General features: G+C 36.3%; 1 long non-coding RNA gene across 1 annotated transcript in view; it reads right to left on the reverse strand.

Annotated features, from left to right (window-relative positions):
• Positions 1-17,628, reverse strand: part of LOC141539512 (uncharacterized) — a 249,422-nt gene extending 231,794 nt beyond the window's left edge. The window contains exon 1 of the long non-coding RNA XR_012481313.1: positions 17,561-17,628. This is a non-coding gene — a long non-coding RNA (uncharacterized LOC141539512). The remainder of the gene's footprint in view (positions 1-17,560) is intronic.
• Positions 17,629-25,648: the final 8,020 nt, after the last annotated feature.

Below are 25,648 nucleotides of genomic sequence, written 5' to 3' on the forward strand. Positions count from 1 at the left end.
AATACTATCTTTGAATAGTAGTTTATACTTCACAAAGCACTTTCATGCTCATTATCTCAATAATCCTCCTATCATTGTTAACATTCTGTTCTTTCTAAATATTATCTTGTACATTTTATCCATGGATTTTGTATCTCTCAGAAGAATATGGTATTCTGTTCATAGAGTCAGGAACTGTTAGTTTGTTTTTCTTTGTATCCTAAGTACCTAATATAGCACACTACAGATAATTGTTATTGTTCAGTCATTTTTCAGTGATATCCAATTTTTCCTGACCACATTTTGGGGTTTTTCTTGACAATGATAATGTAGTAGTTTTACAGTTCCTTCTCCAGCTCATTTTACACAGCACAAAACAGACAAACAGGGTTAAAAGTGACTTAGGATCACATAGAGTCTGAGACCACATTTGAACTTAGGAAGATAAGTCTTCTTGATTTTAACCTATCACTATCTATTGTGCCACTCAACTGGCCCAGATTATAGATAATTGGTATTTGATAAATATTGTGAAATTGTTTATTTCCTAGATAGAGTTTTATGAGTAAAGAGAAATAAGAAAATTTTCATAAATAAGGAATAAGAGCCTCTGAAGCATATTACTAGGTTATCATTCCTGTTCTATCTCTCTTTCTCTTCAGAAAAAGCAAATTTTTCTCTCTACCTCTTAAATGGTAACTTCTTTATTTGCTTTATACATGACATCAAATCACCATCCTGTTTGGACAAATGGCATTCATCAACATTTATTCTTCCTGATATAGTGCTTTGTTTAATAGAGAAAGCAGCAAGTTTTCATTTATCAATCTCAACAATGGAAGTGCCAATCACCCATCTGCAGTAGAAAACCCCAGAAAGTGCTGATTGTCTGTTAGCAATTCAGATCCAATTCTGACCCTTTTGTGGCCTTGACCTCTTGGGGACATAGTCTGTAGAGCAATGAAAGGATAATGATCATATTTCACTGTTCCATTATAGTGTTCTTATAAGTCAAGTCAAGTCAATAAACATTTATTAAATGCTTACTATGTGCCAGACACTGTGCTAAGTATTAGAGATAAAAAAAAAAGCAAAAACATGTCTTAACATCAAGGAGTTCACAACTTATTGGGGGAGATGGCATTCAAACAACCACATATAAACAAGATGTATATAGGGTAAATTGGAGGTAGTCTCAGAAGGACGGTCCTAACATAAGGAGGACCAGGAAAGCATATTGCAGAAGGTGGGACTTCAGCTGTGACTTAAGTTAGGAAACAGATATGAGGAGGAAGAAAATAACTAGGCATGAGGGACAACCAAGTGAAATTTATAGACATCAGAAGATGGAGTGTCTCCTTTGAGAAAGAGCAGAGAGAAGTTTACTGGATCTATGATAGGAAGAGTATAAAAAAACCACAATTCATCATTCATCAATGCAAACATGCTTGCAACAAAAACCTTTATTCAAACACCCGTGCTGTAGTGGATAGAATGCTGGACCTGAAGTCAAGAAGATCACTCAGCTGGCCTCAGATACTTACTAGCTGTATAACCCTGAGTAAGTTTTAACTAACCCCTGTTTGCCTCAGTTTCCTCATCTATAAATGATATGGAGAAGGAGATGGAAAACCACTTCAGGGTCTTTGCCAAGAAAACCCCAAATGGGTCAAAAAGAGTTGGACATGACTGAAAAATGACTGAAAACAAATTCAAATGCACTGTGCTAGGTACTAGAGGAATTACAAAGATAAATAAGAGATGATCTCTGTCCTCAATGATCTTTAATGGGAAGCATGACAAGATGAATGGAGATGAAAAATAATAGTAACTCACATTTCTGTAACACTTTAAAGTTCACAAAGCCCATTCTTCCCAACTTTGAAATAAGTAAAACAAGTACTAATTTTTTTATTTTTTTCTGGTTATACATGTACATTTGTTTTTTAAGACACGTTTTCTTTTCTTTTTTTTTTTTTTTTTTGTTGTTGTTTATCTTCTTTTTTATTATAGCTTTTTATTTACAAGATATATGCATGGGTAATTTTTCAGCATTGACAATTGCAAAACCTTTTGTTCTAACTTTTCCCTTCCTTTCCCCCACCCACTCCCCCAGATGGCAGGTTGATCAATACATGTTAAATAAGTTGAAGTATAAGTTAAACACAATGTATGTATATGTGTCCAAACAGTTATTTTGCTGTACAAAAAGAATGGGACTTTGAAACAGTGCACAATTAGCCTGTGAAGGAAATCCAAAATGTAGACAGACAAAAATAGAGGGATTGGAAATTCTATGTAGTGGTTCATAGTCGTCTCCCAGAGTTCTTTCGCTGGGTGTAGCTGGTTCAGTTCATTACTTCTCTATTGGAACTGATTTGGTTCATCTCATTGTTGAAAAGGGCTATGTCCATCAGAATTGATCATCATATAGTATTGTTTGTTGCTTGCTTTTTGTTTTATTTCTCAATTTTTCCTTTTTGATTTGATTTTTCGCATGCAGCATGATGATTTAGGTTTTAATCCGACTGCCTCTGCTTCATAGAATATCACATTCCTGGCCCTCCAATCCTTTAATGTAGAGACTTTTCTGGGTAATCCTGATTGTGGCTCCTCAATATTTGAATTGCTTCTTTCTGGTTGCCTGTCTTATTTTCTTCTTGACCTTGTAATTCTAAAATTTGGTTACAATATTCCTTGAAGTTTCCAGTGTGAGAACTCTTTTAGGAAGTGCTTGATGAATTCTTTCAATGATAAAGAAACGTTTTCTTATGAATCGTGTTGGCAGAGAAAAATCAGAACAAAAGGGAAAAACCATGAAAGAAAAAAAAACACAGAAAAAAAAGGGGGGGAAAAGTAACATGTATTGATTTACATTCAAAGTTTATTGGGATTACCTTGGATCACTGAACCACTGAGAAGAACCAAGTCTTTTATAAGTGATCATTGCACAGTCTTGTTGTCACTATGTACAATGTATTCCTGGCAATGTAAAGTAAGTATTAATAAACCCATTTTAAAAAACACCTGAGACTCAAAGAATCTTACTCATGGTTGTATAGCTAATATCAGAATTGTCTGTCTACTATTCTAGGTGCATCATAGTTATTTTTGTTTGTTTTTCATTTTCCCAAGAAGTTCAGGACATCAGAAAGGTAATGTTAAGACATGCAAATAAATTGGATTTAAGTGAGGGAGGGCTGTCCTGACTTACTTTCCTCTCCAGGGTCATCTGAATTCAGTGGCAAGATACAGATCAAGATGCCTGGAGATGTCCTTGGATGCAATGGAAGACCTTAGCCTTTTTAAGCTAAGGTCTTCCACAGGTCTCAGTTTGACAGAGGCTACACCCATACAGTGATTAAGGTTAGATAGCACTCAAGTCAAAGAATCTCCTCTTTCACCTAGTCCAAAAAAGCCAAAAAATCTAAATAAATGAATCTGGGAGGAAAAGATCCTCAGGGCTTCTGAACAAAGCAGAAATGACTGGTATTTACTTTCATAGTAAAGCAGGACTCAATGACCAAAAGAAACTTGCCCTAAGACCTATTGAATGATTAAAGATTTGGTTTAAGGCATGGTCCTTAAGCCAGTAAGCACTTCAAGTATATCAAGGTATATCATACTCAAATAAGAATGCAATGTAAGGAGATCAGGTAAGGGAGATATCCACTTCTAATTGGGTAGTGAAGGAAAGGAGGGATTGGGGAAGTATTCATAGAGGCTTTTGAACTAGACCTTTGAAGCCTATCTAGCTGGGTTATGGCAAATGGGCTGAGGGGAGTAGACAGAGTGTGAGCTTTTGTTTTTACTATAGTCTGGTCCTCCCACAGTCTGAGGGACAGTGAACAGGCCCCCTATTTAAAAAGTTTGAGGACCACTTCGAATGTCAACTGGCAGAAATGGAGGGTATTCTATGCATAGGGGAAAGAATGCTCAAATGCAGAGAAATTAACTTAAATCAGCTTGGCTGGACCATTGAGTATGTGAGGAGAATGAGATATGCATGGGTACTTGGTGACTATTTATGTTTCTGGTAAATATTTCCAAAAATACTTCTCCTTCCATCTTTTTCATCTGTTATTAGCTAAAAGATTACTGGAAAGATTTCAAAGATATTCAAGAAGGACTAAGTTCTAGTCCATCCTCATAAGCATTCCCTAAGAGGTCAGAAAGACTTTTAAGAGTTTTAAATTTCCTTAGCATAAGCTCATAAAACTAGTAGACACATTGTAGAGAAATGGGAGGAGGTAGCTTTGAAGTAACAATACTGGTGGGTAGATGGGATTGCTATTTAAATAGAATAACTATTTAAATAGAATGCTGAAACATTGTGAAAAGGTGTATCTACATACATATATGTATAATCATACATATATGTGTACATAGGTAAATTTTTGATTACCCCAGAAGTTTTTAAATTCTTAGATATTTATAGCAAGGTACCACTTTCAATTAGCTAAATGTATATTACTTTCTCTAATGTGCACATGGCCATTCTGCTAGATGTAAGAAAGATAAGAATTAAAAAAGATATATCCCCTAGCTACAGAAGTTTATAAATGGTATATATGTATATGTATGTATCTTATGCTTTAATTAAATTCTAAATTGCATATAATTCTAATATAAAATTTTATATGTTAATTCTATTATATATTCTATATATACATGTGATATACACATATAATAAGAAGTTATAATTTTATTATATATTATATTTATATAATTGTAATTTTAATATAAACTTACATATGGCTTAAACTTCTACTAGAGTATAGTATACTAATGAACTATGAATATTTCCATTTGCACAGAAGAAAAGGAAAAAAAATTTCTTTTCTTTAATTAAGAAAAAAGACCAAGGGAAAAATAATAAACCAATTATTTTAGAATATACTTTCCCTGTGGACAATGCCTGTCTCATTTTTGTTTTTATACCTCTGTGCCTAGTCTCTGCCTGACACAGAGTGAGTTGCTTTTTGAAATGAACCTATTTTTGCTGCTATAATAAAATTCTCTCTAGAAGTAGTAAAGCTGTATGACTTCCGAGCTGGAATTTTCAAGTGATTTTATGAGGCAGTAAAACCATAACTAAATTATGCAAAATACAATGTGCATTCTACATTTATGAAGTTCAATGGTAACAAATGAATATAATTTTCATAAATATATTTGTATCCATATCCATATATATATTGTATATACAAATATGATACTTTGATCTTTTATAGCTGGAAGCTATAATATTAAATAATTTTTCATAATAACTTTTTTCTGTTTTTATCTTTGATATATTCCTGAAAGTAGCTACTGGTTATATTAAATTTGTTTTACTTCATCCCTAAGTAGATTCCCACCTTTTTAGTATCTCCTATCTTCACTCTCTATTACTATTTTCTCTATCAAATTTTTATGGTCAGTCTGAGGAGAATGAACTACGTGCTGAAGTATTGAACTGATATGCTTTGAGTAAATTATAACTTCTTTGCGGGCAGACACTTGTATAAGATGTATCTTATACACACACTTCAAAGACTACTTTATATATAGGAGGAAGTCAATAAACACAAGTTGAAGGATTAGTTTGCAGTATAAGGGCAGTATGGTGTCAGTGGAAAGTCTGACCTCATTCCTGAAAGTCTGTCTCATCATCAAATTGCCTTTTGGACATTTTAAGCCAGATGTCATCTAAGCATCTCAAACTTAACATGTCCCAAACAGAACTCATTATCTCTTACCTGAAACCTTCCCCTCTTTCAAACTTCTATTATGGTTCAGGGTGGGGAGTATGGTGTGTTCAGGGAGGATTAGCACCCTTGGTGGAAGAGCTTGCTGAACCCTTTTCAGGGTCTTTCATATTTACCTGATTCATCCATCTCCCACCTGTAGCTTCAAGAAGCTGGAGATTGTACAATATTCTAGTAAACATTGAGGCTTCAGACTTGCAATGAGTGAGGAGGATATCTACCCAACAATGTAATGACTTCCCCAGAAGAATGGGTGGACAAGAACAAATCATCCTGATGGCCATGAGGGAGGTTGAAGCAATCATGGAATGCTGAGAATTTGATCAGGCATTGAAGACATGAAAATTATCCACTGCAATCCAGTCGCCTTGACTTTTGTCCTAACAGAACTTTGATGAGTCAGGAAGAGAACAAAGGTAAAGACTTTGTGCAATGACCTCACTTAAATTCAATTCACAAGCACGTCAAGACATCCCTTATAATGTCATCGGTTCTCTTCCAAAGTAAAGAATGAACAACAACAATTTAGGATAACACCATCTTCCCAGTCACCCAGGCTCACTGCCTGGGCATCAATCTCAACTGCTCTCTCTCATTCACCCCACATCTCTGCTCTGTTGCTCTGCATTCACAACAGTGTCAGCATATGTCCTCTTTTCTCCTATGATCTTCCATCATTCTGGTTCAGATCTCATTGCCTCAAAGTTAGACTATTTCAATAACTTTCTGGTTGGTCTTTTTGCTTCAAATCTCTCCTAATTCCAATCAATACTTCACTCAGCCACCAAAGTGATTATCCTAAAATACAAAGTCTGACCATTTCACCTCCTAGTCAATAAAATTTTGTCATTCAGTTTTCAGTTGTGTCCAACACTTTGTGACTCCATTTAGGATTTTTGTTTTGTTTTGTTTTATTTTGTTTTTTGGTAAAGATACTGAAATGGTTTGCCATTTCCTTTTCTAGCTCATTTTACAGATTAGGAAACTGACATCTCATTTTATAAATGAGGAAACAGAGGCAAAAAGGATTAAATTACTTGCTTGGGATCACACAGTTGAGGCTAAATTTGAACTGTACACTATGGCATCACCTCACTGCCTCTCAATAAACTCTAGTAGCTCCCTATTACCTTCATAAGCAAATACTATATACTCTCTATAGTCTAGAGCCTGTTACAGCCTTACCCTTTCCCATTTTTATAGTCTTATTATACCAGCCTTCTTGTTTTTAAGACACAACATGTCCACTCTCAGATCTCTTTTCCTTGGTTGTTCCCCATGCCAGGTATTCCCTTGCTTCTCACCTCTATTTCCTAGCTTTCTTCATGACTCATTACAAACCCTATCTTCTGTTGGAGGCTTTTCCCACTGCCCTGTTAGTGTCTTCCCTAAAATTACCTTCCATCTCAGATAGATAAGATAGATATAATTGACATATTTATATATATGTAAATACATATGCATATATATGTAAACACATATTTACATATCTATCCACTTTTATTTGCCTGTTACTTCCCCCATTAGAATGTAAGTTCTTTGAAGGAAGAACTAAGTTTTTACCTTTCTTTGTATCTCTAGTCCTTTGTACATTGCCTAGAACAGCGATTCTCAAACTCTTTTCCTCAGTATCTTTACACTATTAAAAACTATTGAGAATCTGCCCAAAGAGTTTTTGTTTATATGGGTTACATTTTTAGATATTTGTCATATTAGAAAAAAAACTAATTTTGAATTTGTAGACCCTTTGAAAGGATTTCAGAGATCCTCCAGGATTCACTGAACCACACTTTGAGAACCACTGGTCCTTACATGGTAAGGAAGCTTTGAATCCAGGATTACCTGCTTCTGGTACCCATTTCTGAATACTGGTACTAACAGCCCATCCCTTTATCCATGACTTCCAGTCACAGTGAAGAACTTCAGTGACCAAACATGACATAACAGATATAAATCCAGACTAAGCTTCTGGAAGACCTGAATTCACAGCCCATTTCTGACACTGACTAATTGACCATAAGTAAAGTCCCTGACATCTCTGGGTCTCATTTTTTTTGTAAAATGGGGATACATTTGATAGTGCTTCATTATAGTAACTGTGATACCTAGCTAATTAGGTTGTGGATCTCTGGTTTGTTTCTCCATTCCCTATTTCTTTTCTGTAATGTAACAGGAAAAACTTGCTTCCTGGTCATTTCACTGGAGGGCAGGTAAGAGTAAAACTTTCTCAGGCACTGGTGTGAAAATTTCACTTTGCACATATTCTCTCATTTAGCATGATATAGTAAACCCAGAAAACACTAGGAGTTGACTTCAGGAGTCCTGGGTCCAAATCCTACCTCAACCATTTACTTTCTGGATGACTTTGAGGAACTTGTCAAACCTCTGGGGTCCTCAGTTTTCAAATTTATAAATGAAGATAATAGTTGTACTTACAGGGCTGCTACAGGAAAAGCAACTTTGATCATCAGCCTCAAACCTAGGTCTTTGGATTCTAAGTCCAATGTTCTTTCTATGATATAGATATAGATTTATTATGTGATTGTATTTGTGTGTATGTGTATATATGTATATATGTATGTTTAAGGGTTAATGCAATGAAACTGATTTCCCACATTTCCCTCAACATAGGGATCAAAAGAGCATATAAAAATACCTTAGATGTTCTTATGCTTTTATTATCATTTAAGTAGGAGAAATAAAGCCCTCCTTTATAGGAATTAGTGCCTGGCCTCCTAATTCTCTTTTTGCATCATCTCTTATCTAATCAATCCTTCATACCACTGCACTGCTTTTATTACATCATTCTTCTCTCAAAAAACTTTAGCAGCTACATATTGCCTAAAAAATAAATTATAAATTCCTAATCTTTGGCGTTCAACTCATCTATTCATACTCTACATTTCCTATATTATCTCATACTACTCCCCTTTGCATATTCTAAATTCCAGCCAAACTTACTTATTCTCTGTTCTTTGTCCTCATTCTGCCCTTTCCCTTTTTGTTCACCCATTCCTCCAATGGATTCTCCATTACCTAATCTCCTTCTTCTTTTAAGACCCAATTAATAAGTCATTTCCTTTATGAAGCTCCACATCTCCCAATCCCATGAAAATATCTCCATCATAAATAGTCTTCCATAATTTTGTTTGACTCTATTCTTTACTCTTATAGCATTCTGTTTTGTGTTATAATTAATTACTAGTTTGCACATCGGATTCCCCTATGCACTACTTGCCCACATTTGCTATTACCTTGAGAGTAAAGACTACATTTCATTTCATTTTCATATCCCTAGTGCTTAACATAGTGCTTTGTGTGTAAAAGACTATTAATAAATTCTGATTGAGTTAAAAAAGAAGTCTTGCTTGGGATATTATTTGGCAAATTACTGATTGCTTGTTATATGTCCAGCACAGTGCTATGTGAATCTGGAATAGACACTGGATATTTGGTTTCATTGATGTAAGAATTGTAAGTTGAAGGGTATCGATCTACCAATGCATTTAGATCTGTCCTAGTCTTAGCTACCTAGAGCACTGAAAGGTTAATATCCTGGGGTCAAACAACTAATGTGTGTCAGGACAGGACAAATATATATATATATATATATATGGAACAGTGTCAAAAAGCAGAAGATATAATTATATGGTCCCTGATTTTAAGAAAATTACATTCTAATTGGAAAACCAAAACATCCAATTGCATATGTGTTCTCTGCTGATCAGACAGCTTTTTGGCACCACAGTTGAAGGGAGATATTGACAAGCTGGAGTATATCCAGATGGTGGCAATTAGTATTGCAAGGAAAGTTTTAAAATAATAATAATGTGTAAAGAAATGTTGAGGGAACCGAGGATGTTTGAGTCTGGAGAAGAGAATACTTAGAAAGAAATATGATCATTTTATTCAAATATTTAGAAGACTGTCATGTAGAAGGATAAAATTCATTCAGCTTGGTCCCATGGGATGGAACTAAAAACCAATAGGTAAAGTTCCAATGTGACAGATAATATGCCCAATATAAGGGAGAATTTCTCATTTAATGCTCAAAAAGGAAACAGGCTTCCTTAGAAGATAATAATAGTTGACATGTATTTAATGCTTTAAGGTTTGCAGAATGTTTTGTATACATAATCTCAGTCACCACAACCTAAGTGCCATGGTCACTAGAATGTAGCCCTTTAGAATGTATCTCAGTTTTACAAATTAAGAAACTGAGATTTAGAGAGATTAAGAAAATTGCTTTTATAAGCATATAGCTAGTAAGTAAGAGGTGGGCTTTGAACTTAGGTCTTACAGATTAGATACTATTAGTATTATTATTTTTACTTGTAGTATTTAGACATGTTTGAGACATAATTTCTGGACAATTTAACCATTTTATTAACAATGTAAGCATTTTAATTAAAGGATGGTCATTTGACCATCTTTCTCTTAGACCAAAGACAATCCCATAGCAGAGGGCTCATGTCCATCCAGCAGAAGAAGAATGTTCTCATCTGTCCATCCAGTAGAAAGGAAGTGTTCCCCGAGAATGTCAATCAATGAGGGAATGAATATTATAATGAGAGGCTGGATCTAAACTTTGATTATGTTATTTAATTTCTTAAGTTACCTTGAGCCTTGAGCAATCTATTCAAAACTGAGTAGAACATAGTGGCTGTCCTACCCTTGATGAGGTCTAGATAAAGAAGAAGGTTAGCTCAACCTTCAAAGAGTGAAATCTTGAAATGAAGATTAAAAAAAAAAGGTAGAAGCCTGAATCTTACCAAATTATTGATTATTCATGATCATTTCTCCCATATTTTATGCATTATGCATGTTCTGTCACTGAACATCTTCAGTGTGACTGGTAATCATGGGCACAGAGATGAGTTCTTTGGGGAGGTACTCAGAAGTAAATGGATTCAGATTTAGTCCTTTAAAAACTCTAGCCCCTAGACCACTGAGGAGAATAAACCTCCTTAAAAACTGATGACCAGAACTGATGATAATATTCTATATGTGATCTAAGCAGGGCAGTGTACAATACATCTTATTCCTGGAAGTTTTTACTCTGATATTTATCTTCTTTGAGCTCTTGGGCAGGCAATTTAATCTTTCTGAGCCTCAGTTTTCTTTCATAAAATGGACATAATAACAGTTATACTTTTCTCACAACCTTATTGTAAGGAAGAACCCGAAGTGGTATGTAAATATAAATATAAACTGTTACATTTAATGAGTTGGGCAAGTCTATGCATGTAAATATAAATATCAGCTATTCAGGTACAAGGTCTTGGCCTTTATAAATTGATTCATGAAGTTAATTCCTACTTCTAATGCAGGTGGATACCTTTCAGGTAGAGTCTTAGAGAATTTCTTGGAACAATAAGATTTGCAAAAGTCCAAACAATCAGTATATCTTATGTAAAGGGCTAAAACTCTGAATAGGTGCACTGGAATCACACAACCCAGCACTTAAGGCTAATTATCTATTGGTCAATACTCTATTAGCATATGCTTGGAAAATGGCCTTTACTACTATTCTATGCTGGCTCCATCCTTTGGTATGCAGACAATTGTAGGTGGGATTAGGGGTGTAGTAGGGCTTATTTTACAAGCCAGAGGACTTTTGTAAGGAGAAGGGAAGTCAATTGGGGGGGAGATCGCTGTGATGTGAATGATCTCCTTCATTTCTCCTCCTAAAGACCAAAGACTTTTGCTTATCCTGACTCTGGCTGATCCTGAGGTCAACATGGAGCTAACTTGGACTTCACATTTGGTGCCCAACCTGTGAACCAAGGACCCTAATTTCACTGAAGAAGTCCCTAGTGATCAGGAAATAGGGTGAGTATTTTAATTAACAAACAGGGAACTTACTTCATTAAGGGCTAAACTAGTAACCTTTCCTAGCTGAAATGGGGCAGATATTAGGAAAAGATTCTCCCCCATCCCCAGCTCCATCCCCACTCCCACCTCAGGTTGCACTATAGAAAGCATACTCAAGTTGATCAAGAGACAAGGCTTACTTGTAACTTGGGAGCAGATTGGTGGGCTCTTGGATATATTAGAATTCACATTTCCTTGGTTCTTAAAGGAAGAAGATAAAGAGCTAGATAATTGGAAACTAGTAGATCAACTATAGGAATACTACAATGATAAAGTTCCTGATTCAATTTCCAAGGAAACATTCTATATATACAACATCATACAATTGGCCTTAAATAATCCTGCGAGTTATAGAAAAAAGAAAAGTTTTAAGAACAGCCAGATGAGGAAGTGTGAGGAAAAAGAGGAAGACAAAGGACAGATTAATGGCAATATCGCCAGAGGGCATGAGGAGTTAAGTGAAGTTGAAGGGCATGGTGATTCTCACTCTCACAAGGCAGTTTCAACTCCACTTAAACCAGAGCAGATCCTTGACACTCCCCGGTCAACTTCACCTTCTGGGATGGAGGGAGGAAGAGTAGTGGGAGGGGCAGTGATACCACCAGCACCTCCCACCCAGCAATTATCCCCTCCTATGACTAGATTGCAAAAGGCACTACTTAAAGCCACAGAGGAAGGGCAGAATACAGCTGATTTGAAAATAAGAATGTATCCTGTGATTCAACAGTTTAACTCCTCAGGTCAAGAAAATAGAAGATATACTCCTTTTGATATAGAAATCCTCAAAGACCTGAAAAAGGTTTGCACTCTTTATGGGGCTACATCAGCTTATGTTAAGATGTTATTACAGAAGTTGGCTTCTGAAGTCTTAACCCCTAGGGACTGGAAATCTATAGCAAGGACATGCTTAGAACCTGGACAAAACTTGTTGTGGCTTTCTGAATATAGTGAGCTTGGTAGGAGACAAGTCCAATGAAATAGTCAAAGTGGAGTTAATACTCCAATTACCTGTGACCAACTAACAGATATAGGTTCTTATGTAGACATTTCAGTACAAATTAATTACTCCATAGCAGCAAATGAGCAAATTGTTGCTGCTGCTATCAAAGCACGGGTTTTTCTCCCTGGTAAAAATGACAAGGGAGAGGCCTTTTCAAAAATAGCACAGTGTTTTAAGTTTTCCAAAAAGTTTTGAATATATTATTCAATTTGTTTCTGCCCCGACCACCTGGTGAGACAGAGATTACTATTATCCCTCTTATAAATATGAGAAAACTGAAGTTGAGAAAGGTAAGCATCTTACCTAAGCTCATATAGTAAGTTTTTGAGGTAGAATTTGAACCCAGTTTTCCAGACTAGAAATTTGTGTGCTAGGTTCTAAAGCTATCTGCATACATATAAATCTAAAGTATTTGGGATAGCTGCCTGTCTTTCTGCTCAAAGCTCTGATTTCCCTTCCCTAGTGGGAGAATTTCTGTTTTTTCTTTTCTTAATTCTTCAGAAGAATGGGAGGGAGAACCAGCTTATGTGTTAATATTTCTTTAACAACTTAATATTTCTAACAACTTTGTTTAACAATTCACCCATCTCCCTTTTAAATAAGATGGGTGTACCCAATCTTAGGGCTTTCTCCAAGCTAAAGAACAACTAGAGGAAATAGCAAAGACCTGGGTGGGACTGGGGGAGTACTTCTGGTAACTGGAGTGTTGAGCTCTGTAGAAATCCTTAGGACTCAGGTAGGTGTGTCTGGGAGGAGGTGATTAAAACTCCATTCAATTCAGTAAACAGTTATAGAACTCCTAGAGAATGTTCCACAGGCTGGAGCTTTGTTCTCATGAAACACAGTATTAGCAATCATAGATAGTCTAATACTTTAAGAATTAGGACAGCCAGGTGGCAATGCGGATAGAACACCTGGCGTCAGCAAGACCTGACTTCAAATGTAACCTCAGACACTTACTCACTGTGTGACCCTGAGCAAATCACATAATTCTGTTTACCTCAGTTTCCTCATCTGTAAAATGAGCTGAAGAAGGATATGGAAAACCATTCCAGTATTTTTGCCAAGAAAACTCCAAATGGTGTCACAAAAGAAGTGATTAAACAACAGCCAGAAAAAGAAGTTTAGGAGGATGGTCAAGGAGGATGTGGTCCATGCTTATGGGTGATAACAAGAGTATGAATGAGTGAAAAATTCAGGTCAGCATGGGTCAAAACCAGGGAACTGAACACAAGGATAAAAGTTTAGGTTCAGTCTAAGAAAAGGAAATATGTGACAGAGTTTCTCAGGTGAGCAGAATGATTAATGGGAAGCCATGTTTCCAGCTGGCCAGTCAAGATCAGATGAGGGTTAGTGGTGTAGTAGCACAGTATGTGGTACCCCCATCCCACCATCAGTGCCAGGATGACTAAGGAAGTCTCTTTGTATTCTTCAGCTAATAAAGAAGCTCACCCAAAGATTCATATTTATAGAGCAGAAAAAAAGACCTCAGAGGCCAGCTAGTCCAATCTTTTCAGATTATATGTAAAGAAACTGAGGCACAGTAAGTTTAAAAATGCTTTCTCAAGCTCAACCGGGTTATAAGCATCAGGAACATGGTTTGAATGTAGATCTCCTGACTCTAGACTTCTTTCCACCCTATCATACTGCCTTTTTTATGTCCTCTTGTATTTAACTAAAACTTTTATGTGTCATTTCTTAAAGTGTTGCCTAATAATTCTTGCTAGACTACTGATGCTGAGAGGTTGTAAGTGCTGTCAATGCCCTCTCAGTTTGGCACCCTGGGACAAAATTTCCACCACTCATTTCACTCTAGTTATGGGTCTGCTGAGGGCTTCAGCTCGATGGTTGCTAAGAACATTAAAAGAGGTAGCCATAAGGAGTTTAAAGGAAGATGTGGTTATAAGTCTAAAGATTTAAAAAAATTTTTTTTTGAAGAAGTAGTTGGGGTTAGCTGACTTGCTTAGTCACACAGCTAGAAAGTATTAAGTGTCTGAAATCAAGTTTTGACTCAAGTCCATCCTGACTCTAGGGCTGGTACTGTATCCACTGTGGCATCTAGCTGCCCCAAGGCCTAAGATTTCTAAGTTAGCAATAGGAAAAAAGTCAGGGAGGTGAGAAGTTTGGGAGAAAGGGTATTACTTTGTAAGCAATGAATTGAGAACTGGCAGGAAAGACTCATGGGAGACAGAAATTGAATTGGAATTTAGACTAAGGCTTCTTCATCAGAAACTCTTAGAGAAAACTGTATCTTTGCCAAGAAAACCCAAAATGGGATTGAGAAGAGTTGGATATCACTGAAGCAACTGAACAACAACAACAAAATTATCCTATCTTCAGAGGAAGTCCTATTCCTTGTGTATCTCTAGTTCTAACAGGGTGACATTCTTCAACTTCCACATCCAAAGAATCTGTTAATTCTGGAGAAAGAAGGCATCTATGGATCAGACAAAAGGCTGTCCTCTAAGAGCAAGATCCTGTCTGATGTCCTCAGGGTTCTTTGATGGCAACTTGGAAGGGAGTGACAAACTTCAATAGCTTCTCAGAGTTGAACAGTATGATTTCATCTTTTTTGCTATGCCTCAAAATCTTAGGATTATTGGATCAGACATTTTTAACTAGAAGAGATAGTAGAGATTATTTAGGCTCATTCCTCATTTTATACATGAAGAAATTCAGACTCAAAGAAGTGGACTAAGATTTCCCCACTGTCACACAGCTCACAAGTGGAGGGCTAGGATTTTATCCCAAGTTCTTCAATTTCATATTGTATTCTTTCCACCACACTATGATGATTGAGGAAATCTCTTTGATTAAGAAAGTAAAAAAAAAAAAGTCATCATCCTTTCTCCTCTTTTCTGCCAACAATGATGTTTAAAAGTTCTGAGATCTTAAAAAAAAGTTCTGAGATCTGTTGTTCTTTTAATGCTTTGAGAAACAACTTAGCACTAATCCATCTTCTAAAAGTTGGCAAAAAAATTCTCAAATGATAGCCTTCCAAGAGACATTGTGAAACTGCTGTGTGTTTTAGGTGCTCCTTTGGGAGGTGCATCCCCTGTTTACTATTGGAGGGAAAGAATGTTGGAGGCAGAAGGTTCAGTACCAGTTGGGAAGGACAGCTGTGTGTGCAGCTCACTGGAGACCAGCACTGTCCAGTCTGTTCCTGGATCTGCTCAAGCACAGCATGCGGTACAAACATCAATAGTGATTTTCCCTATTTATCTTTGTCTCACTCTGTGATGATTCTGGCTTGAACTTGCCGCTTTCAAGAATGAGATGACAGCTCTGCATTTTACAAAATAAAGAGACACTGTACATATACTGTGCATAATAACAAAGCTGACAACCCAGCAGCAGTTTGTTTGGAAGGGGGTGTTTGCTGAGATGTCCAATGAGAGCAAAGCAAGCTTTGAGACTTGATCAGCAGCCAGATGAAGATGTTCACTTTGAAACAAAACAAAACGAAGCAAAACTTCTCCTTTTTGATTTAGCATTTGCCTAGAATGTTTACTGGGGAAACTGCCTATTTTATAGACTGGACATTCAGAAAATAATATCTTTTACATATAAATAAATACAACATGTAAGACTTTCTGCAAAAATCTGAACTTTGAAACTGTCTAGATTGATTTGAGATTCACTCATTCCCTGTGGGAGTTCATAGAGAGCTACAAGTGAGCTTCCTGAATGTAGAGACTACATCTTAAAAAATCTCTTTATCCCCTTCAGGGCCTAGCACAGCAGGCAGGCAGGAACTCAATAAATATATGCTGACTTGACCCCATTGTTTTTTTCTTATTTTATAATGTAGTCAGTGGCTCTATAAAAGGTAAGCCTGTGTACAATTAAGCTAATACCCTTCCCATCTTCCCTCTCTCTTTTTTTGCTGGGATGGTGAAGAAGCTGGTTATGTATTGGGAAGAGGAGAGAAATATTTCCACCAAAGGCTAAGGATATTTTACTGTCCTTTGAGGGATGAGGGAGGAGAAATTTTTTTTTTTTTTTTTTTTTTGCTGCATTATAGAAGAGAAATGAGCATAGGGAACAGAAAGTCAAGCTAGAGAGCCACAAACCGATTAACGAGGCATTATGGTTATTATAATGTAGCATTACTAAAATGTGTCACTGCTCCATTGAGTCTTCTGACTCTAAGACCAGTACTACTTTAAAGTAAATAATTATATTAACAAAATGGAGCAGGAAAAGAAGAGGAGCAGTTAATGAACTGAATATGCATTTTAAAAACTTACTAAGCCAATAAATAAACAAATCAAAAATAAGCACAAAAGAGGAGGAATTAGAATTTAGAGGGGAAATAGAGAAGTTGAGAAAAGAATCATAAAAATAAGTAAAACTAAAAGCTGGTTCTTTAAAAAAGATTAATAAAATTGATAAATCTCTTACTTAATCTGATTTTTAAAAAGAGAAAAGAAAATCAAATAGCTAAAATTGCAAATGAACAATATAAAATCACAGCAAAACCAGAATAAAAAGAATAATCAGAACATAGTGTGCCCAGTTATATGTTTAAAAAAAAAACTGACAGAAAAGAAATAGAACACTCTCAAAAATAGAAAATACCCAAACTATCAAAAAACCTCATGGAAATTTTGAAGAATTAAACCTCAGAAAAGGAAATAGATCTAGCTCTAAAAGAACGAAGGAAAAAAATGGAACAACTATAGTAATGTAAGAAACAAAGCACATTAATAAAAACTAATAAAAAAAAATAAAGGTGAAGAGAATACTAGATTTTGCTGTATTTATTAGTTGCTGGCTTATTGTTTTTTAAAGTTTTTGCCCGATAGTCTGAAAGGCTCTATCTGCTTCATCAGTATTCTCTCATCCATGTGCTAAGATCATACAGAATTCCTTAAAAAATGTAACCATAGGAATAACTGTTCAATAACTGATTATTAATGTCAAAAATTCATAAATCATCAAGCTATGTGCTCACCAGAGTATAAGTTGTCCTTTAGCAGACCAAATAAAAAGGAGGTTTTTCCTAAATGGTGAGGTCTTCCCTTTGCGACAGACAGACACAGAGACTCAGAGATAGAGACAGAGACAAAGAGACAGAGACAGAGAGACAGAGACTCTGAGACAGAAAGACAGAGATAGAATGAGACAGAGACAAAGAGATAGAGAGGATCCTAACAATGCATACAGAAAAAAAAATAGATGAAAAAATGGATAGTCAAAGACTATAACATGGCCTCTCTATTAATTCATCTACCTAGTATAAACAATGAAGATGTATAAGCAATTGGGCCCAGAATTTAATAGGCAGAATAGAGTGGGCTAGATTGCATTTTTGAAACTGTGCTGATCTTTACTAAATCACACACACAAGATTTTTAATGCAAGTGCTCTCGCAGTGACATTATATGATTCTTCACAATCCCAAAAGAATAAAAATTGTGAGTGATGTAAAAAGCAATAAAAATTATATGGTAGACACAAGTAAGAGATAGTGCATCCCATCCCTTGATGGAAGAAGTCCCCTAAATGGCATCATTGAGGATATGTATGATCCCAGAGAAAGAAGTATGTCAATGATATATAGAAAACATGGTACAGCAAATGAAGAATCTTGAAATATAAAACCCTATGGGAATATCTCCAAAAACATTGGGTCAATCCTTTATAAAAGATTTGTAGAAGAGCACAGAGCAGGAGGAGAAGGCATAGATAGGTCACAGCCTAAACCAATGGAAGGAATTTCTGGCTAATCGTAGGCACCCTTTTAAACTTTAAACAGTTATTGCATTACTGATACTCTGTGATGGTTATTTTATTTTATGTGAATTGTCTTGTCTACCCAATTAGACTACAAGCTCATTGAAAGCTGGTTTAAATACAGGCTAAATGAATAAATGTCATACTCCTTAACTGAAATCTCTATGAAAGGTAAAATATCTCAGTATCCCCCCAAAATGAGAATTTCTAAAAAAACATGAAGTTGTATTACTCATTATTTTGAGCACTTCTGCTCTCTTCACCAAAATTACTAACATTGTTCTCTTCTTCAGGATTCTTCAGATCATCCATTTAGAAGCTACTTCAGAAGCCATCTACCTCAAGCCTTTGGCTTGATTAATATAACAAAAACACCTTCCCTAAGGAATCACAGTAATAAGCATCAGAAGCAATTTTGATCCCAAGTTCTCTGATACCAGTGCCAGTGCACTTTCTTTTGCACCTAATTGTAAGCTTCATACCATTTATTGGACCTGAAAAAATATCATGAATGTAATTATAGGCCATATTCAAAACTATGTGGTCTATATTGCACTTCTGTATATTGCTACCCCTTCTCCCATTTCTCAGAATAACTATAAGCTAGCACAGTGCACTCTTTGTATATAGGTCTTTAATGAATTTTTCCTCATTGATTGATATGCCCTAAAAGATTCTGCCACTTAAAACCCACTTTGTCTAAACAAGCAATTCTTTATCCTTTAAAATTCCCTTCACCTTTCATTTGGGCAACTAGATGGCAAAGTAGATAGAACACTCAGGCTTGGAATCAGGAAGACTCCTTTTCCTGAGTTCAAATCCAGCCTTACATTAGCTGTGTGACCCTGGGTAAGTCACTTAACCTGGTCTGCCTCAGTTTCCTCATGTGTAAAATGAAATGGAGAAGAAAATGGCAAAACATTCCAGTACGTTTACAAGAAGACTTCAAATGGAGTCATGAAGAATCAGACATGACTGAACAATAGCAAATCTTTTATTTTTATAAGACTTTAATAGACATGTTGTCTATTGATTTTCAGCTCTACCAGGGCATGGAATGCCTTCTAACTCTTCCACATTTTCCCAAATTATTTCAATGCATTTGATGAAAAAAGATCTCACGTGGCAAGCATTTACATGTGTGCCATCTAATGATATAATTATTGCCCTTTGTGAATTTGTTAAATTTCTATAAATATAAACACATATATGAATAAAGATAAACCTTACCATACTAACTTCCCTTCCCACTTCCTAGATTGACTTTGAGAATCCCAGGAATAAGGGATCACAGATGCAATTCCAATGTCATGAACTCCCATAGTTTATGGATTTTGCACAATTGCTAGTTCATTGGCAATCCATTTAATAATTATTTGTGTGATGAATATGATAAGTAATACATAATTGCCACTGAAGTTCACTTCAAGCCTGCATGATTTCCTCTCTATCTGGAGTACACATATCTCCACCCACATCCCCAAGCTGGGTCTAATTAATTAAAATTCAGTTTGCCTACATATCCATCCATCAGAAGCTGAGATTTTCATTATTCCTGGAAAAGCCTTATTTACAATGGGCTTGGTTCACTATCTCTTATCAACCAGAACTCTTGCTTCATCCAGTGTTTCAAGGAGAGAGGCTACAGAGGAATCCTTTGATCTGCTGGCCACATATACCAAGTACAAAGTACAGTCAGGTCTCATTAATCCACACTCATTCTGTCCAGATGTCCAAATTACCAAAGACATAAATTTACAGGTTTATATTATGCAGTTACTTCTGATTTGTTAGTGTTTGGTTTTGCTCAAATAAAACTATCTCTGGAGTTCAAAGGTAATGGGGAAGAGAATTCCTTCTCAAAAACATCATTGATACATTCTAATAAAACTCCATTACAAAGCCTAAAGAGCCGTGGTGGAATATAGTTCAGCTGATTTCATGCCTTAGATGTGAATCAAATGATTGAACACAGTTCAGACTTATATCCTAACAGCATTCATCCAGGGAATTTCAGTTTATCTTCACCAAATTGTATAACATTGGTAATTTTGATTAATTATTGAATAATGTCAATAATACCACTAGATAATAATTTAGTAGCAAAAAAATTACTAAAGTTTTTATTTCAAATCTTAATGTTTATTTTATTATGTGCATTTAATATGTATTACCATTGAGAGGCAGTTTAGAATAATGCCTTAATCAGGAAGATTCCCAATATCTAGCTTCACCTATGAAACACTCTTAATTATGTGACCTTGAGAAATCTTTCACCTTCTGCCTTTTGGGTCACCCCTCCCCTTCCTCTCTCTTCTCCCTTCTCTTCCCCCCTCTCTCCTGTCTTCTTTCCCCTCTATGGATAGTAGGTTTTTCTATGTCTAGAAGTATAGGGCTACTCACAGGCCTGATGCTACTATTCATTGATACAGGGGCTTTGCACTCCACTCATCTTCCTGAGTTCAGATTTGGCCTTAGACAGTTACTAGCTTTATGACCCTGGATAAGTCAAGGACATGGCAAACCACTCCAGTATTTCTGCCAAGAAAACCCCAAATGGGATCACAAAGAGTCAGACATGATTAAAATGACTGAACAATAACAACAACTTCTGACCTGGCTCCTCCTTCCTTAGGCACTTGGGGGTCCTCTATTTATAGGGGGCTCATCATATTGATACCAGACTTAGTGTGAGCATCTGATCAGCTTGACCCACTGCAGCTTATAACTCTAATATTCCAGTACTCAAGATCTTCAGCAGCTTCAGCCTGCCCAGTGTCTGGGATTATAGGCTTGCTGCACCTTGCCTGGCCCTGGACAAATCCCTCAAACTCTCAGTACCCCCTGGGCATCTCTCTGAAACCACAAATTACTTTCCATTGGGAGTTGTCATTTGATAGAGTTTTCACATCAAGAGTCCCCTGCACCAAGGAAGTAACCAGGTCAAGACAGATTAAAAAATAAAAATGTATTTCCATTGTAACAGGATATTTTGATGTATTTCAAGCATCATTTCCTGTACCTAAGAAGTATGCCCTTTCCACCATTATTAAGATTCTGTGGTCTCTGGTATTTACAAAGTTCTATTTTAATCTTTTGTAGCACAAATTTTGTCCTCCCAGGAATGTATCTCCTATTTATAACATTGTACTTCTTGAACTAACTGTCCCCTATAATGGGGCTCTAACCTACATTTTCTTGTTTTTTTAAAAATAAATTACAGCCTTATGAGTACTCTCTGATCCCATCAAATTCATCTTCTTGCTGTTCCTCACATATCACATTCCATTTCCTATCTCAGTGTCTTTGCAGATTGCCCTTTGGGCTTGTACTACCTGTGAAAAGCTGCTTGAAATCTATTATTTCTTTTAAAGCTCATTCACTTTTTAAAAATTTTTATTAAAGTTTTTATTTACAAAATATATGCTTGGGTAATTTCTGACCCTTGCAAAACCTTCTGTTCCAACTATTCCCCTCCTTCCCCTAACCCCCTTCCCCTAGATGGCAGCTAGTCCAATACATGTTAATACAAAATACGTGTTAAATCCAATATACATATACCTTTTTATATAGTTATCGTGCTGCACAAGAAAAATCAGATCAAGAAGGAAGAAAAAAATAAAACCTGAGAAAGAACACAAAACGCAAGCACACAACAACAGCGAGAGGGAGCGTGCTATGTTGTGGCTCACACTCCCTTGCCACGGTCCTCTCTCGGCATCACAGAACAGCTGGAACTGCTTGGCAACATCTCCTCGTTGAAGAGAGCCACGTGGGTCAGAATTAACCTCAGAACCGGCACAACAGCCTTGTTGTTTCCTCGTGTACTGATCTCCCGGTGCTGCTCATTTCACTCAGCATCAGTTCTTGTCAGGCTCTCCAGGCCTCTCGGGAATCATCCTGCTGGTCGTTTCCTACACAACAATCATGTTCCGTCACATTCATAGACCATAATGTATTCAGCCCTTCTCCAATTGATGAGCAACCACTCAGTTTCCAGTTTCTTGACACTACAAGAAGGGCTGCCACCAACCTTTTTTGGGGGCACGGGTGTGGGTCCTTTTCCCTCCATTAAGATCGATGTCTTTGGGATGTGATCCCAATAGAAACATTGCTGGGTCAAAGGGTATGCTCAGTTGGATAACTTTTTAGCTCATTCACTTTTAATGCCTTCTCCAACATGAAACTTTTCCTGATTTCCCTTCTCGTTAGATGATATATCTCCTCACAAAAAACAAAACAAAAAAAATTACTTGGAATATATTTTTTTATTTGCTTAAAAGAATACATAGTTTCCCCAATAGAATGTAAGCTCTTTAAGGGCAAAGACTTCTTTTTGGCAAACTACTCCAGTATTTCTGCCAAGAAAACCCTAAATGGGTCATGAAAGGTCAGACTAAAATGACTGAATAACAACAATTCTGACCTGTTCCATCCTTCCTTAGGCATTTGGATGCTCTCTATTTACTGGACATCATACTGATGCCATATCTCTCTCCAAAGCCTAATGGATAATAATAACTATCACATGGTGCTTAATAACTGTGGATTAAATTAAGACAATTGTGAGATACCACTACACACCTCTGAGACTGGCTAAGATGACAGGAAAAGATACTAATGAATGTGGGAGGGGATGCGGGACGAGCGGGCCACGGAGACATCGTAGGTGGAACTGTGAACGGATCCCACCCTTCTGGAGAGCAACTTGGAACTAACTATGCTCCAGAAGTTATCCAACGGAGCATACCCTTTGACCCAGCAATGTTTCTACTGGGATCATATCCCAAAGACATTGATCTTAATGGAGGGAAAGGGACCCACACGTGCCCCCCAAAAAAGGTTGGTGGCAGCCCTTCTTGTAGTGGCCAGAAACTGGAAATTGAATGGATGCCCATCAATTGGAGAATGGCCAAATAAATTATGGTATATGAATGTTAGAGAATATTATTCTGTAAAAACTGACCAGCAGGATAATTCCAGAGAGGCTTGGAGAGACTGACAAGAACTGATGCTAATTGAAATGAGCAGAATTAGGGGATCATTATACACTTCAACAACAATACTACATGATGATCAAATCTGATGGATGTGGTTCTCTTCAACAATGAGAGGATCCAAATCAGCTCCAATTGTTAAGTAATGAACAGAACCAGTTACACCCAGCGAAATACCTATGGGAAATGAGTGTAGATCACAACATAGCATTTCCACTCTGTTATTGTTTGCTTGCATTTTTACATTCTTTCTAAATCTGATTTTTCCTGTGCATATATATATATATATATTTGCACAGTATATATATATGTGTATAAATATACATTTATAACTGTATAAATGTATATACATATATTATATTTAACATATACTTTAACATATTTAACATGTATTGGTCTATCTGCCATCTAGAGGAGGGGATGGGGGGAAGGAGGGGAAAAGTTGGAAAAGAAGATTTTGCAAGGGTCAGTGATGAAAAATTACCCATGCATATATTTTATAAATAAAAAGTTATAATAAAAACTGCATTTATTGATTTAATATTATATAGAAGAACCAATTCACAAATTCAAACATAAGACAAGGTATGCTTGTGACCTCTTAGGAAACCTAAACCTATTCATCTTTTAAAGTATATCTCAAATATTACTGCCTTTAAAATACATTTAAAGTATGTATAGTAGTAGTAGTAGTAGTAGCAGCAGCAGCAGCAGCAATAGCAGCAGCAACAGCAGCAGCAGCAGCAGTAGTAGTAGTAGTAATAGAAATAGTAGTAGTTAAATAATAGTAGTGTTGTTCTTGTTCTTGTTCTTGTTCTTGTTCTTGTTCTTGTTCTTGTTCTTGTTCTTGTTTTGCAATTGTCAGTGCTGAAAAATTGTCTATGCACATATCTTGTAAATAAAAAGCTATAATAAAAAAAGCTAAAAAAAAAAAGAAATGATGTTTAGAGAATGTAAAAAAAAAAAAAAAAGATTATGGAGCCAGGTGCAGTGGATAGAGCACCAGCCCTGAAGTCAGGAGGACCTAAATTCAAATTTGACTTCAGACATTTAACACTTCTTAGCAAGTCACTTAATCCCAATCTCCTCAGCAAAAAATAATAGGTTTTGGAGGTCACTACAGATTTTTGAGGAAAGTAATGACATAGACATAATTAAAGAGAAAGAGATGATATTGAGAAATTTTGAGGACTCAAAGAGTGAAGCATCTCTCCTAATCATCTTACTAAAATTGGAGGTTAAGTCATTTACTTTTGAGTATTGAAGATAGAAATATTGTTGGGGATGAGGAGATCTTCACCTTTACTTCTGGTCAACTCGAAAGAAAGGCTGTCTTAGTCTGGTTGTTTTTAATAATATAGCCAGTTCCAGCTATATAACCAATGGGGAAGAGGACATCATCTACATGGTAAGGGAATGGATCTTATTCACATCATTGGACATTATGCACTGAGTTGGGGAAAAAGGGGGAATTAGAATCCTAATTTAGCTCAGTTCTTATATAGCAACAATCACACAAAGTTTAAAGCCACTCCCTGGGCTTGCATTCTGGGACTTTAGCTTCTCACAGTTTCCCTACTAGGTGGGCTACAACATTAATCCTGGAATCCTGACTCCAAGATCATCATGGCGCAACTTCCTGGATCCAGGAAGTCATTTATAATACATAATTTTTATTGTATCATAATCTGAAAAGTATGCACTTAATATTTCTATTTTTATACATCTGATTGTGAGGTTTTTGGTGTAGGTACCATGTACCACTGAGAAAAAAGCATAATCTTTTCTATTCCTATTCAGTTTTCTACAGATGTTTATCATATCTAACTTTTCAAAAATTCCATTCATGTCCTTAACTTTTTTCTTGTTATTTTGTGATTAGATTTATCTAGCTCTGAAGTTGAGGTCCTCCATTAATATATTGTCAACTTTCTTCCCAAAACTCACCTAAAGGGATCATCTCCAATTGTCTTGATCTATATCTTGCAATTGGACAAAGACCACTCATTTAAATCTGACTCACTTGCATGTCATAGCATCACTACCTTGATGTCATGATCTCCTTTAGGAATGAAGGCAAAAGAACAACTTCTATAAGTAGCGCTGCTAGAAACCCAACTGAAATTGGTCAAATGTGACATATCTCTCTTTCTTTCTTTCCTACTACCCTCCCTCTCTCTCTCCCTCCCTCCCTTCTTTTCTTCCATCATCCCTCCTCTCTTCCTTCCTTCCTTCCTTCCTTCCTTCCTTCCTTCCTTCCTTCCTTCCTTCCTTCCTTCCTTCCTTCCTTCCTTCCTTCCTTCCTTCCT

This window comes from Sminthopsis crassicaudata, chromosome 4 (assembly GCF_048593235.1).
Source record: "Sminthopsis crassicaudata isolate SCR6 chromosome 4, ASM4859323v1, whole genome shotgun sequence".
NCBI lineage: Eukaryota > Metazoa > Chordata > Mammalia > Dasyuromorphia > Dasyuridae > Sminthopsis > Sminthopsis crassicaudata.